The sequence below is a fragment of the Dromaius novaehollandiae genome, chromosome 6 (genome assembly GCF_036370855.1).
Source record: "Dromaius novaehollandiae isolate bDroNov1 chromosome 6, bDroNov1.hap1, whole genome shotgun sequence".
NCBI classification, from domain to species: Eukaryota; Metazoa; Chordata; class Aves; order Casuariiformes; family Dromaiidae; genus Dromaius; species Dromaius novaehollandiae.
In genome coordinates, this window is record NC_088103.1 from 46,665,985 (window position 1) to 46,682,424 (window position 16,440).

Genomic DNA, 16,440 nt, shown 5'->3' on the forward strand with positions numbered 1-16,440 from the left:
GCAAGTGTGCCAGGCCGTATCACTGCTCCTGTAGATTTTGCTAAAGCAGGTCACCTGGGTTAGATGTTCGTGGGTCCACTGCATGACTGTGTTTTTAGCTTGTTTAATGAAAAGCTGGCGTTAGACGAAGATTTTTAGAAACACGAGGCTGAACTGGTAGCATTTCTGCAGAAAAGCTGGTGTGGTGAGCAGTTTGTCCAAGACTTTTTGCAGTCGCCAACCGAAGCGTTTCTCTGTGTGTCCTGGCTGGTTGCTCCACTCTGCTCCCCCAAACATGAAGTGCAAGGTGAATATTTTGGTTTGTTTTGTTCCTTAATTTTCAAATAGTGTTATTCTACTAGTTACAGTCTCTGAAATTTCAAATTAAGATCTCATTTCAAATAGAAATTTCCTTATAAAGTTGTCTGCTCTTGCCATACGGTTGCATTTCTATGTGTATGTGACCATATTGCTGGTTAGCTTATTAACCATTATAGAGGACTGCACTAGCGTGTCTCGTTTAGTAGCTGCAGGAGCACAACTATATGGCCATAACGACACAGAGCTTGTGAGATGTTTAACTTTTTTTTTTTTTTAATGGACTGAGATGGGGGCCAAATGATCGGACGTATTGATCAGTGGATTTTGAAACCTGCCATGTAGTACAGCTTCAGCACATCTTTGTAAGAACAAATCCCTTCTTGTCAGGATGTGTTAAGAAGCTCTGACCTTCACCCATATATTGCAGGGCTTGGAGGCCTCCAGGCCCAGGGCTTGTAAATGTGTCTCAGCTTAATTCAGACTGTGAAAATGGCCCTTAGGTGTCTTCTACGCTCCTCTGAGTACGCCTAGCTAAAAAGCAGGCGATTGGTAAGGCCCTGACCACCACCACGTGGTGCCGTGCAAATGTACAGGCGAGTACAACTATTTTGAAGGTATTAAGGGATCAGCAGAGTGGCTGTTTTCTGTCTGAATGTAGTAAAATTGGCTTCAGAGTGGTGATGTGCTGCTGCAGTAAGAGAATGCTCTAATCATGTACTCTGTACTCAAAAATAATTGAGAATGCAAATACCTGGTGAATTTTACCGGTATATTCATAGGTTTCATGGTATTTTTCTATGCAGAGTAAGAGCAAGCTGCAATTTTTAAAAAGCCAAACCTGGAATTCACCACTCTGAGATGCTTCCTGAAAATATGCTTGCTATCGCATTTCCTTAAAGCATATATAGTTTGAAAACTGAGCGCACAAAAATGTAGATGAGTATTAATGCTGTGAAACAGATTTGTTGCTTACGTGTTTTTGATGACTCGCAGAGACTTTCAAGCAGTTCTTTAAGTAGGGGCTGTGCTAAGCATGACATGAGAGCTTTTGAATAGGTAATTTAAACAAGTTTTGTACGTGAAATTCTCCTGTTCCCCAGAATCCTAGATTTACTGTAATCGCCTCAAGTATGCATGGTTTCTGTGACTCTGCATCCTAACTTCTGCCTGCCCAAGCTGCCGGTGGTTGGACGAGGAGCTGCCTTCAGATGCCCCAGCTCCATTGCCTTGCAGAGGTGCCTTTTCCGTTTCAGCAGGGATTTTTGGCAAGCTAACAGGTTTCCTTGGCCGTCATTACCGCACCGGTCACAGCAAAGGACTAGTGTTTTATCATATCCCTGGGTTTGCTTTTCCCCTTCTCCGGAGCAGGCTAAACACAACATGGTTATTAATCGCTCGCGGTGCCGCTCGCCCACGCCGCCGCGAGGTCGGGCTCCCGCGGAGCGCGTCAGCCTGCCGTGGCTCCTCGGCCGCTTCCTCGGGGTGCCCATCCTCGCTGCGCCGAGCCGCCTCCCCCCGTACCTTCCTTCTCTGCGCCCTGCCTCCACCATGCAAAACCGCCCCTGTCGCGGAAACAGTTAACCCGAAAACACCGCCGAGATGCTCCTCCGAGCCACTTGCTTGGGAGCCTAATTAGCAGGAGGGCGCTGAATGCTAAGTGCTGTCCCCTCCCGACGGCAGCCAGACTTTCCTTTGTGCTGCTGCTGCCCAACTGGTTATTTTCCCTCTCTGTCAATGGGGGGCAAAGGTACTGATTTCTTTCCAGATTGGAATTACTTTAACCATCCTGTTAAAAATAAACATCATTAATAATTGTGGAGCCCTAAGGAGCACATATTTTTCATCAAGGGCATCATGACGTCCTTCCCCCCCCCCAAAAAAAATCTTATTTAGAGTCGGCCTTTAGCAGCGAGCCCATTAGAGGAAGGCAATATGCTTTCAATGCAACAGCACCTTAAACTCTTGTGCAGTAATTTTATTTTACAACTGCTCAGTATGAATATTTGGATTAGCAACATAAATCATATATTTTATTGAAATCACTTAATATAAATGTCATCACTGGATAGAATAAGCCCGTGGATGATCAGTTAGTCACAGCTGAGCACGGAGATATTTTCACTGGGTCTGCTTATATATAGTTAGCATGCTAGGAAAAAAAAAATCCAACTTTTTAACTTCAAGCTGTTATTTGTACTTGAGGAGAACAATATTAGTGTAGTAAAGACAGACAGACAGCAGCAGCCTGGCAGCACCGACAGGCTCAGCACTAGCAGTAAGGAAATATGTTGCTTATTCTTTATGCTCGTGATTTTTACTATAAATCTGTTCGCTGGAAATTTATCTCGCTAAATTACTGAGTACGTGCCATGGCAATTAGGATGCTTACATGTCATGTGATTTTTAGCTCGTAGTTTTTCATCTAGCGTCTCGATTTCAGCCCGGATGCATATAGCGTTCCTGACAGCATCGTGCACACGACCGGTAACCACACCGAAACGCTTAAACGGAGGAATAAACCTCCCATTTACGTGAGACCTGACCTGTTACTGCTTGGGCTTTTGCTACTGTTTTCCCGGGTTCAGCAGAAAAATAATGCAACGCTCGGAGATTTGGAAAACAGCTCTTTGCAAACTTCCCCCTCGCGGAGCCTGATGAGTTAAATTTCCCTCGGTGATGGTTGTGCAGGATTTTAGTTGCTTAGACATGCAAGGTCAAACGAAACTGCTCCGCTGCCTCCTCTGCCTCGTGGCCGAGGGGGACCACGGTCCTCCCGGGACAGATCCCCTGGGAGGAAGGGCAGCAGCGAGGCACGATGCTCTTTGCTTTCACGACTGCAAGATGTCCTTATTTTAAGGCTTGCCTGTTCCCCTGCCACACGCCTCCCAAACAAACCCGAGCCACCTGCAATCCCCCTTCCCCGTATTGCCGTAACTCCGCGTAAAGGCTGTGCCGAGCAGCGATGCCGAGGGTGACACGACCGCGAGACGGGCGCCCGCGGCGTGCGGCTCCGGTGGCCTCGGTCCGGCGGCAGCTCCCGCCCCGGTGCCCGGTGCCTGCTGCCTTTTGTCCCGTTCCCCTGCTGCATCTTCCCACCGTCGCCAATGTAGATGTGCGCGACCGATGCCGGCGGCAGGGGACGGGAGCGGAGTATGAAACGGGGAGAGCCACCGACTGCCGCGATGCCCACTCGCGCCCCGAGCAGCCGCCTTCTCCTAACGCAGCTGCTGGATGGCAAGTTGCGGGCAGCAAAGCAGCCCCGATTTCGCACTGCCATGTTTAACGGGCACTTCGGCAGGCTGCGCCTGGACTTGGCCGCGCAAGTTAAGCGGCGGCGGTAGCTGCCGGCCATGCATCGCGCGGAGGAGCCGAGCGCTCCCTGCGCCCCGCAGCCATCGCCCGGCTCCGGCTCCCGCTCCCGCGCAAGGCAGCGGTATTTTTCCAGAGCCAAGTGCGACGTTCGCCCCTCCGCCGCCGCGCAAGTTGCATAACGCGCCCGCGCTGCAGCGAGGCGGGGCGGGGGCCCGGCGGGGCGCTTACCTCGTGCCCTCAGCGCGCCGCCGAGCTGGGCGCCGCTCCGTCGCGCTGCATCCCCCTGCGCGGGCGGGCGCGGGGCGGCGGGGCGCGGGGCGGCGGGGCATGGGCGGCCCCGCGGAGCCGCCGGCCGCGCCGCGCTGCTGCTGCTGCCGCTGCCGCCGCCGCCGGCGCCCGGGCTCTGCGCGGCGCTGCGCGGAGCGGCGGCGGCCGGGGACTTGTTGAGCGGCCGCTGCGGGTGCCCGGCGCGCGGCTGGCGCTGCTCCGCGGCCGGCGGGGGCGGGGCCGGGGCGGGGCCGGCGGCGGGGGCGGGGGCGGGGGCGGGGGCGGCGCGGGGCCGCGGAGCTGCGCGCTGGGCGCCGCGGGCGGGTGGGGCAGCGCGGGGCGGCGCGGCGGGAGCGGCGCGCAAAGAAAAAAACAAATAATAATAATATTAATAATAATAAAAAAATTAGCAATCCCGCGGCGCAACTTCCTCACTCAAAACCCTCCGTTGTCCCGGTTTTCCCTCCGCATGAAGTCACCGCTGACGGCTTCGCAGCGCGACCCGTCTGCAAGCGGTGCACGAGTGGCCGCCGGTGGTAGATACCCCGGTTTCCCGGTTGCACCGTGCAGCCGGGGGCATCGGCGCCGGGGTTCCCGCAAAGCGCCCGTTTGAAAGCTGCGCTTTATTTGGGAGGAAAACGTGCAAGGTAGTGGCGAGCCGGTGCTGCTGCTGCTGGCTTCTAAACCGTGAATAAAACGCGTGCAAGTTGAAAGCAGGGCAGTTGGACAAGGCAGCAGGGGTTACCAAACACGATGGTATTTGTGGGGCTTGCAGCCTCGCGTCCTCTCTTTGCTCCTCGCCCCTTTGGCCACGTTATCGCCGTGTGCAGGGCTTAACGGAGCCCAGATGAGTGCAAAAAAAAAATTAAATGGGTCAGCTCGTTAATCAGAGCTGTCAGACAGGCCGGCGTGATGGACACGGGAAGTCATCTGGGGAGCTGTTGGTCAGTCAGCTCTCCCGTGGAGGCTCTCCGTGGTATTCCTGTTTAATAAACATGCTTTGCCGCCGCGTGCAGCTGGCCGGCGAGCCGGGCGTCACGGGTGCGCACCGCCCAGGCCGGGTAGCGGCACCGCGTCGCCGTCGGCAGCACCGATGAGAGCCGCCGGTCTCCGGTCTGACTGACGGCCCGATCCGCGGTGGAAGGGCTCGGGGTACCCGGCCTGGTGCCGGCTTTGCTCTCGTTGCAGGGGCCAGCGGTGGGTAGCGAAGTCACTCGGACCCTCTTGTCACCTAAACACCTAAATCTGTCCCATAATCATATTTAGGCCACTGTCCCAAGCTGATTACTCTTGCACAGCATTATGCATAGGCCTCATCGATAAAGCCAGGTGACTATACCTAGACTTTAAGAGAATAAAAAAGGACTTGCCGGTTGTGGGACAGATACTTTCTTGTCCTGCACCTCTGTAATTATTTACACTCTTGGTGTAAAGTATTAATAACAGGTAAGTGGGAACACTTTAATCATGCTTTGTGAAAAAATGTATATGATCTCTGATTATCGTGATTCATGCTGTTATGAAAATGTATAGGGATTAATATGTTGGGAAAGCGGAGACACTTCCCCATCCTATTTGCCAGTTTTTCCGCCTTTAAGAGATGCCGAGTGCAAGCGTTGCGTGATGAAATGTAGTGTCAAAGCGATGCTTGAAAAGGGAGAGATGCGGTTCTGACTTCAAACTGGAAAGGAAAAAAAGATAGTTTACTAATAAAAAGTACACCTTTCTTTCTTTCTCTCCTTCCCGTGGAGCGTCGTAACCTTCCCGTTTGCCTTTTTCTTCAGACGTTTGCCGAGGAGCGGCGAGCGCCTCTCGGGTCTGCGGTGGTCGTTCCCGGCAGACGTGGGGGGTGCGGAGGAAATCCTGCCTTCAGCCTTTAGGCTGAGCGATACAACGGTCAGGCTGGTTTTGAGAGCAGTAAAATAAATTGTTAGTGGTCTCTCTGTGGGAATGGAGAAGTGGTACAGCGAGGGATCCTTCTTACCCACGGCTAATTTCACACCCAATGTGGAGGTGCGTGTGTGTTTATAAAGGTTACTCTCCTTGCACAGCCTGGTTTTACAGCGTTCAGTTTTCGCTCAGCTCCAGCTTGGGGAATAGCACGTGGCAGCTGGAGCGCCCGGTACCTGCCAGGTGTTTCAGCTCATGCCGGCATGGAGAAGACGATACCCAACACCAAAGTCTTTGTCACAGTCCGCATCAAAGCTGGTACTTAAGCTTACCCTGCAAGGCACCAAAACGTGCAACGTACGGTGAGATGCAGGCTTAGACTGAGGTCAGTGTCCTACTAAAAGGGAAAAGACCAAAACCTGACACGGTGCTGAGTGCACGAGATGGTGTCCCGCTTGCAGGGTCCAGCTTCGGTGGTGGCTCCTCGCGTGAGCGTTGGCCCTGAGGGTGAGGATGGCCATGCAGAGCTGCTGCACGGACTCTGTCTTCAGGAGGGCCTTAGAGCTGGAGACCTTTCCTGCAGGATATTTTTTTCTTCCTCATTTTTCATCCCAAACCTTCTTTCATATTTGACAATTGTCATTTTTAGTCCATGTTTTCTGATCAAAAGTGCTAGTTGCATCTTCCAATTCCTATCTCGATTAAGTTGCAATATGTCAAACGTCGGAAAGGATTTATCCTTCCAGCGAGGTGGTGACCGCTGCCCAGGTCCTTTGTGCCTGCCCTGTGGTGCAGGGGGAGTGCTTAGGACTAGCCCAATGTTTTCACAGCCTCTTACTACCCCTTTTTACTTGAAAGAAGAGTGAGTTTTGCTTGATTTGAAACATGGAGGCTTGAACACTGTTGTGCTTTTTGTCTCCGTAATCCTTTGGGACAAATACTGTGATTGTACCGCTGCTAAAAGCAAGCATTTTCATATTACTGAATCTTCGCTTGCGCTAGGTCATGATTTTTGTGGCTTTATGTGATGACTGCGTTGCTTTCTATTCTAAATCTCTTACTTATTTAGTTGCACCCGCCATTGGAAGAAGAATGGCGAGATGTGAAATATGCTGCTTCCCTCCAGCTGAGGTGACTGCGAGCTCAGCCTGAATTTCAAGCAGGTTGTCATGCAGTGAGGTCCTTGGAGATGCGCCCTGCTCTGAGGAGGCATGCAGCCGCTTGGCTGGGGTGGCGGAGGAATAAGGTGTCTCGGTGTCGCGTTAGGCAGAAATTTGAGAGATTTAATTTTATGTCTTACTCCGTGAGAAGTTTTTTCCGTGATCTTGGACAGCGCATCTGAGTCTGTGCTTCTGTCTGCTCTTTATCTGTAAAGTGGGAGCAATTGCACATCTGTTAACTTAGAGGAGCGTTTTGAAGATGAAGTGGATTTAAGATTATGTGTATGATACCCATAATACCTGCGTGCAGTTAAGGTATTAAACAGCAGATTGAGCGAACTGCTATTTATGGGCATTCTGCTCCGAGAATGGAAATGCTGAGTAACCTCATTAGCTGCGGTGGTTGCTCCTGCACTTCACCGGCGTGAGTCTGAGCGGGGCTTGGACCTCTTTTATTTTCATTTTGAGCAGATCACTGGAAGGACAGCGTAACAACAGATCTCATCAGCGAAAACTCTGATGTTGAGCTCCAGCTGAATACCGTCTCATTAGGAACCCAAAACGCTGTACGTGTTAGAGTTTTAGTTATTCATGTGAATCAAAAAGTCCTAATTTTATTGGGATAGCAGGCTTTTTCACGTCTTCACTCTGTCTAAAGCTCCGAAGGGTTCATTTTGAGAAGACAAATCTGCTTGGGAAGGGAGCTAGCCTGCTGATTTGAAATGCTTGTTTCCTTTTCAAATGATTGGGGTTATGAAATAATCTGCTGTTCTGTGTGCGAGTTGTAGAAACACTTATCTGATAAAGATGTTCTCAATAGATGCAAAATTCGGCACTACTGAAATTATCATGCAGCCTGTACAGTTAGGAAATAAATGAGGGTCTGGGAGATGGGGATATATGATACCCTAAACGGCTGCATTTTGTGCATATTTGAAAGGCAGTTTAGCTTGTCGTCATTACTGATGATTTGTGCTTTTATGGCCCTTCTCTTTGCATCTCAGAAATCCTTTGTGCCCATCTGAATAATAAATCACCATGTTTGATTTGTTCAGTAAGAGCAAATGTGAAATTATGTCCTTATTAAGATGTCTCGAAAAACTGTAAGCGTGAGTAAAATTTTTTTAGAGGAGTGTTATGCCAGCTTTGTTAGTATTTTATTTAGTCTTCTTTATTTCATTAGCTTAAATCACAGGGATATATCTCCAACTATTTTATGGTAAAGGGAGAAATATTGCCTTGTTTTAAAAAAAATCTGATCGTAGTTTTGCTTTCAAACAAATAGTTTCAGACTTAGGCACTTAATGAAGTCTGGAATGAGCTTCAATTCGTCTTAGAGCTCAAGTTACTACTGAAAGGAAGGCAAATATTACAAATCATGTGAATCCTTTCATCTGCTTCGTATTTACTCTTTAGTGGAGCAATATGTTATTTATATGACATTGATTTCATTAGGAGGAGGATTTGATGCAACTTTTCTGTCAGAATGGAGAACCGTTAAACTTTATAAGATACTATAAACTCCCTAGCCCTTAGTGAGGCTTTCTTGATTGAAATATTGAACTATTTCTAATTTGAATATGGTTTAAAAATACAGATTTTGGGGTGCTTTTGCGTGTTCTTTTAACGTTAGAAGCCCAGACAGCAGTCTGGTACTAATGCGTAATACTTCACAGGAAGAACAAGCTAAAATAAAACACATGATTCAAATAAAAAATGAAAATAATACAGTTAGTTAATAAAGGGCATTGATAGTATGAAAGTATGTTCAATTTACTTTCTACTCTTTGATTGTTCCCTTTTGCTTTTCTTACCAAATTGAGTATTTTTGGCCTTAGCGGTCAGACAATGAACTCTTCAAGATAGTTTCCAAATCCATACGCAGGCAAAACCTTATGAAACCTTATTTAAATAAAGGCATTAGACACTCTGAGAGAAATGGAAGGTCATTGCGGACTCATTTAAACATATATATTATAAATTTCTTAAAAATGATAGTTTAGATGTTCATGTTGGTGTGTTCGTGTTGAATATTTGGCATGCAGACTAGCATAGGAACGCCCTTTCATAATGTATGTAAACAGATTTCCATTAAACTTTCTAAATCCAAAAATTTTTAAAAACTCTTGGAAACCCCACTTTGTTTATACAGTGTCCAATAGTAGCAAATCACATCAGAAGGCTTGAAAGTATTTAGCTCGAGCAAAGGACTTAGTTCTGTTATATAGAAAAATATGTATGACTATCTTTTTCATTAGGAAATTAATACAGAAAATTTTTTATAGAAGTATGAAGTTCATAAAAGCACAAAATATCTCAAGCCATGTCACGCAGCAGTCTGATTACAAATACGGGAAGCCTAATAACAACATTAAATGAGCCTATACATGACAGCAGAGGTCAGGTGAAGTCCCTGTTGATCCCAGCCTCGTGGCTCTTTGAAATACAGTACAACAAAAATGTCTCTGTTTGAATAATTAAAAAAAATTCTCCAGGATACTAATTAAAAACTATTATATGTAGCACCACATTGTGTTTTCTGTAAATTTTTAAAGAAGGAGTAGTTCAGCACCTTTAATATTAATAAGTATTAGCAGCAGTTGAGCGTAATTAGCACCTGCTTTAAATCAAAGAGTTATCAGTCAATATTGTGGAAAAGCCTAAGGAGTAAAACCACTTTCCGCGGGAGAGCAGCGGGAGAGGGACGGCGGCGGCCACCCTCGGACACCCAGGTGGGAAGTGCCGTCTTGCTGGTGATGCCGTTGAACGGCAGCCAACCTTTAGAAGAGTTTTAGTTTTCTTTCAGGGAACACTGGCAAGAGAGAACATGACTGTTAATGTAGTTAATGCTAGTAGTGGTAATTACCCCTCTTTTATTTTCGTTTTATTTATACAGCTCAGTAGAGGCAAGCGACAAGGTCAGCTGAAGTCTCAAAGTTTTTTCAAAATAGTCTACTAGTATTTGAGAAACCTCCTCCTTGTTAAGCCTGTATGACTGATGGGATTCACAGACCTTTGCGTTGCATGTGTTGTACGTTTGCCTGCCCGAGAGGTACTGCCGTACCGCAGCGTGTTGCACGGGAGGATGGAGATTGTGAGGGGACGTGCAGGTTACGTGGTCAACGCTGAACGTAATGACAAACAGGTTTTGAGAAGAGATGGTGGTGAGCACAGGTCACTTTTTCTGCAGGTCCTTTGTATGTGTAGCTGAAACATCTGAAAACCCATAAAAGAGTTAGTGTTTACTGTGCTTTTTATAATGATGTGGTGAAACTCCGTTAGAGAAAATCTGTTCTAGCTAGCCATATTCACTTTTTTATATACATATATATATATATATATATATATAGAGGAATCTTATTGTAATGTAAGGATTTCAGCTGTATCATATAAATTAGATAAAGTAAAAAGATAATGTGAAGATGTGCTTATAGGATCAGAGTGATACTCTTTGCCTCTGATGTTTGAGTCTTTTCCTATTCTTCCCTTCTCTGCAGCCCAGCTTGCAAAATACTTTTGGTTACTTAAAGTATTTTAAGTAGTATTAGTAGTAATTTAAGTAGTATTTAAGCAGTATTTAAGTAATATTAGGAATGTAAGAGGTAGGTGCCTTCTGTGTCAGACCAGTGGTCCATCTAGGCCGGTATTTTGTCTCTGACAGTGGCGATAGGTGACACCACTTAGAAATAGCGCACAAAACTGGCCATCTTCTGCGGTTGGTTCCGCATGTACCTCTCGGTGTCCACAACTGTCACGATAGGGAGTTGGTGCATTGCCTGTCGTATGTATTTATGGGCCTGTTGTCCAAGAACCTGTGTAATGCTTTTCTGAACCTCCTCACACTTGCTGTGTTAAAGAAAAAAAAAAGAAATACAGAAATTAGAGTAGTTTCTCTTACGTGTTTTAAAATCATCTCCTGTTAGTTTCAGCAACTGCCTCCTGGTCCTAATACTGCAAAACTGGTGAATAACAGCTCTGCACGCATTTCATCCACCACCTTTGTGATTTTGTAAACCTCAGCTCGACCCTGTAAGTCCCCCCTCAGCCTCCTCATCTCTGCTTGAAGGACTCTCGGGCATCTCCATCCCCTCTCGGAGGCACCTTCTCCACCTGCCTGACCCCTTCCTCTGCCCTCTGCAGCTCCCTCAGCTCCTCCTTGAACTGGGCAATCCGTAGCTATTCATTGAGTCCATTTTTACTTCCCTGGGAGATGACAAATCAAGGATTTTATTGAAAGGTATTAGTAAACACCACTGGATGGGCGATGTTTTTAAACTTAGCCTCCAGCATCTGTGGGCTGGGATGAAGAGCTAGTGAGGTTTGTTTTGACGTGTAATTTTGTTGCTTCACATCAGTTACAATATGACAGATAAGCTGTATGGCAACTAATTGTCCAAAAAGTGATTTGATGCCCATTTGTGGTGGCCTGGGTGCGACGCTGAGGACGCGCGGTGACCTCCTGTCATGCCGTCTTCACCGGACGCTTTCGTTGGGCAGTACAATAGATGCTATTTCTGAAGTGGGGGGAAAATAGGGCAAGGTAGCCTCGTGTTTGGAGGGTTGCATGTAAAAATCTTCTCTTCTTCTGGGGCCTCTTTTGTGTTTTGACAGGTCTCTACATTTTTGCAGGCGCTTCTGTCCTTTCCTCTCACAAAAGAGGTAGTTTAATCTTTGTGAGGTATCTTGGCCCTCGGTCTCCTCACTGTATTCCATGTGAGCTCATCTAGTAGACGTTTTGAGTGATTGTTTTTCATAATATTTTAGTTAAACAGAATTGAACTTGAGCAATCTAACTGTGTTTAAAAAAAAAAAAACTTTTTAATTTGAGATCTTACTAGCAAAAATCACAAGGTGAAGCTTCCTGGCTAGCAAAACTCTAGTAATTGGGAAGAAAAACAGAATACTTGTACATGTCAATTTTTCCATGTAATGGAGAACCCAAACCACTTTAATAATTCACATGGAGACAGTGACGATTTTCCTTTTGTTCATACATATTTATCAGTTGGCTTGAATGGTAAACGTAGTAATTCCAGCCTCCCCGTTAATGACTTGGGGTAACATTCGTAATCCTTATGCAGAAATCGTCTCTGTAGCACGCAGTTACGGAGGGGGGCTTCATCAGGGCTCCTTCCGTCGCCCTGCAAGAGAGGGTGTTTTTTTGGTTATTCACGTGAGGAGCTCTGAGCGTTGTGTATATGAACTGAAATATTTCTGCACAATGTGGCAAGTTCTGGGTTTTTTAGGCCGATGTATTTTCCCTTCAGGGTCTGCTTGAGGTGGCAGAAGGAAAGGGGTGGGAACGTGTCTTTTATGGTCTGGAGAGTCATGAAGCAGTTTGGGTGAGTGGTGGGACCTGGTGGAAGTTGAAAATATTTTCAACTAAAATATTCTATCTCCTGGTTTTCATATTTTTAGTATATCCGTACTGTATCAGATTGAATTGGCATATTTGTCTTTTGTGATGTTAGTGGAGTTATATGTTAATGATATGGTAATTTTATTATTTTTAATTATGGTAAAAGATAAGTGTGGGAAACCTGCTCGTATCTACATCATGCATAAATTGTTCTTGTGGATTAAATCTAATTGAATTGTGTTTGTAGTGGAATGTAAAAACAAAAAGTTAATTGTCTAGCATTTCTAGGAAAATAATAAGTTTTAACCCTAGCTTCTGATAATTATTTTTGCTTCGTTTGAATAAACCACGGAGTTCAAATACGCGTGTGAAAATCTTGTCGAAGAAACAGCAGTGCTCCCCGGCGTCTCGCCTCCTTCCCTGTGCTCAGCTCCAGGATCCACGCGCGCGTTCAGGATGGTTCCTTGCAGAGAGGTTAATCTGCTCCAAAACCGCTGTTCTTACTATCCAGACAACACGATTCAGCCGTTTCCGACAGCCCAAGGTCTCGATAGCTCGGAGACGCACGCCTGTGATGGGAGGACGGGGCGCTGCCGGTACGCACGCCTGTTTTATGCGTGTGCTTGGGTGGGATGAGTTTGCCAACGCTGTTTGCAGTTTCCTTTTTGAGAGTTATTTAAGCAATCTGAAGAAAAGAGTAAACTTGCACTTTTTTTTAAACTAGTGAGGGCTGTGTGATACTTTACGCTGATCTGAGCACATAAAGGCAGCAGAAGAAAGAGTTGTGCATGGCCCTTCTGAGGCATCTCTTGAGGTTTAATGTTGACAGACATCTTCTAAACAGAAGCCGGTCTTTGCCTTCGAGTGGACGTGGGGAGCTGGCAGCCGCGCATCGCCCCGCTTCTGATACGCTTTCTGCCTCAGTAGCCAAACTCTGCCATTTAGACCTCTTCTCCTTCACTTTGAGTGTTGTTTTCCGGTGTCTCCGCTTTACTAGCTTTACTAGCTGTTAATCCGGAGCAGCTCGGCTGGAGTCGGGAGCGTGCAAGTAAGTGTGTAGGAGAGGGGAGTCAGACCCAGAGTTTTAAGTGAAACCTCATGAGTATATATGAGAATTAAAACTGAGCTAGACTTGAACGAGAGTCTAAAAACAGAAGCCTGCAGCCCATCTTTGGCCTAGTTGCCATCTCTTTTGTTCTTCGTGTCCCAAGAAGAAGTGAGCCGGGTTCTCTGAAACACCGCTGGTTTTAGTTGGACTGTGCAACTTGCATGATCTGATAGAAAAAAAAAATATATATATAGAGAGAGAGAGTAATAAATATATATTTTTGCCCTCATTTTTGTTGCCATACCGCAGCCAGCTGAAGAAGTATTACATGCATAAATATTTGAATTATGAGGAAAATTTTAATTAAATCTGAATAGTAGCCAAAGATGCAGGGGAAAAAGTGTTCCTAAATCAAACTCGTTTCATGTAGCTTTTGCTTTAGCATGTGTCCTGTTCTTATTTTTTACATATTCCTTCCTAACGTTCGTTACATATTTGTAACGGGTGGGAAATCCCGGGTTAGTTCATCCGAGGGATGTTGCCTGGGAGAGCAAAGCCCCGTGGAGCAGCACCGTCCCTCTTCCACCGCCTCCACCTCTGCCGTGCCCGGGAACGTGGCCTGTCCGTCTCCGTGACTGTTTCCAGCACTGCGCCAGCACTGGAGCAAAATAAGCTGATTTTTCCATTGGCATGTTTTAAGCCACTGATTTTAATCTTGTTTTGGATTTATAATTTTAATTGCTTTTTCATAGAAAGATTAATTCTCATTTAGGTGTGGATATGTAATTAAAAAGATCTCTAGACTTAAGTTGCCTTTGTTAACCACAGTGCGTGCGCTATGTGTGTATTAAGGCAATTACATAGCTGAATATTCATCTAATCCTGTTCTTAATGTTTAAGTGTTATTGTGTTAGAAAATGATGAATGACTTCTTATTTGGGAGAGGATTTACTTTTTTCCCTTATGATTTCTGCCGGGTTGACGTTGGAAGGAAATGGGAATTCAATTATAGATTTGCCTCAGTGGTAGAAAACAGGCATTGAAAGTGCTTTGGTTCCTGCTGGTCCGCGGCGCGTCGGAGCCCGGCCGAGCCGGCCTGCTCGCGGCGGCCGGGCTGCGCGGGTGGACTCTGTCCTGCAGAGCTCTGTTATTCCAGTAGATTAGTTCCCTAAGCCATCATGCTTTTGTAGGTAGTCTATTTTTTTTTTCTAAAAAAGTGTTTAAATTTAGTATTTACTGAATCTGTCCTTTTTCTTCATGTGTATTACGGCTGCTCCCATTTACTGCTTGTTCCTGCCCTCAGACTTGGGCAGAAGGTTTGAAAGCAAAAATGGCCTTCGCTTCCCCTCTGCCCGTAAGAGAATGAGTGATATTTTCTTAATGACGCCTGCTGCACGCTGCCTCGTTTCTCCAGCCTGCCTTGCCCTCCGGTAAGGAAGGCGCGCAGCGAAGGCGAAGTGGACCCGCGCCTACCCGAAAGCCGGGCGTTTGCTGGGAGGTCGCGTGGCTCAGGCTTTGCATTCCCTCAAATACCCTGCCGCGTCTTCCCCAGCGTTCGCTTGTTTTCCTTTTGTGCTATTGAACGTGGTGAGTGGCCCCAAATCACCAAAAAAACCCCGGTGTGTCCTTAGCAGTCTGGCGGGTGTCTGCTTTTGGCGGGGGCTAGCTGGACCACTTTCTGCAGCAGGAGACACAACGACTTAGGTATCGCTAGCATCCGACTGGGATATGTTCTGTTACACTCTGTGGTCACGTTTCCAAATAGCAATTACAGCAAATGGATTTAATGAATTTGTTTTTCCAGGATGTACAAGTTCAGCTATTTTAACTTACATTTCATACTATAGCTGGATTTCATATTCTTTTAATGAAGCGTTTTTGGAGCTCTTGTTCCTGTGCGTTGTTTAGCGCTAGGCAGTCTGCAGCAATCCCCAGAAGTCTCGTGGGTTACTCTGCAGTGAGAAAGAAATAAAATTCAAATTTAATAACTTTAGAGGGGAGAATTATATTATCCTTGAGACACAACCACATATTATCAGTCTTCAGTTCTGCAGAGGAATCTTTCCCTGTTTTAACTCAAGTTCTTATTAAACTGCTATTGTTTCTTGGACTTCTGTGTGTAATTAAATGGGAAGTGCTAAATAGATGTGTATTTGATCTGGTATCATTATGAAGTGCAGATAGGGCTACTTCTCTAAATATCTGCAGATAGCCTCCAGCACTGCCTGTAGGAAAATATTTAAATTTCAACTTCTTGCTTTTCGTTTTCTGGAAGGAAATGCCACTGAATTCCTTGCAGCTCCTGGCAAACTTGGCAGACATACGGGAAAATATAACGAGGTGCTGAAATTGTATAGGAAAATGTCCTGCGCAAGAGAGACCTATGCAAGACAAAGCAAACTTTACAGTGGGAAGTTCCCTTAAGATGATGTTGTTGTCGACTTCTGTTCCTAGGATAAACGTAAAGTGTTGAAATTGCTGGTATTTTGGTGCGAGGTGAGAGCGCTGCAGCCAGCACCGCTGTTATAATTCCGGCGGTGGCCGAGCTCTGTTCACGCTCTGCGTTTGGGTCGCGTGGGACCCTCAGTAAATAATTTTCTCTCTCTCTCGGCTTCAGGTTTTTGCGTCTCTGTAATGGAAATAATGCTTTTTCACGTTCCTCTGGTGAACCGTACTGTAGCTTTCGAATGAAAGTTGCAACATATGTATTAGCAGTAACTTGCCACTTCCAGGCTCTGCTCTTACATCTGTCCTGATGGAGTGCAGGTGCTGCTTGAAAATCAAATTAAAAGTGAAGAGGTAGGTAAAATGAGGATAGTTCGCTAAGCAAAGAAGAGCAGCTTCATTTCTGTTAAATCCCCTGTTTACAGCTAGTAGATATTAATCTTTCGAGTTCCTCTTATCTGTCAATATTGGTACAGAAAGTCTAAATTATAATGTAAACGCGTTGGAAACTGTATTTCTCCTATTTAGCATAGTGACCTCCTAAATAATATTAATTTTGCTACTATATTGTGAAGTGTCCCAGAAAATTAAGCTGAAATTAGAAATGTCATAATAAATGCCCAGACCTCTATTAGCAGGGCTGTTTGTATTGAATCAGG

The 16,440-nt window shown here is 46.0% G+C and overlaps 2 protein-coding genes across 4 annotated transcripts in view; one reads left to right on the forward strand and one right to left on the reverse strand.

Annotated features, from left to right (window-relative positions):
* INSYN2A (inhibitory synaptic factor 2A) overlaps positions 1–4,116 on the reverse strand; it is a 47,343-nt gene extending 43,227 nt beyond the window's left edge. For both annotated transcript variants that reach the window (XM_064514373.1, XM_064514374.1), the window contains exon 1: positions 3,841–4,116. The gene's annotated coding sequence lies outside the window, so the exon portion shown is untranslated. The remainder of the gene's footprint in view (positions 1–3,840) is intronic.
* The window catches only part of DOCK1 (dedicator of cytokinesis 1), a 299,358-nt gene that overhangs the window by 149,798 nt on the left and 133,120 nt on the right, over positions 1–16,440 (forward strand). The window lies entirely within an intron of this gene.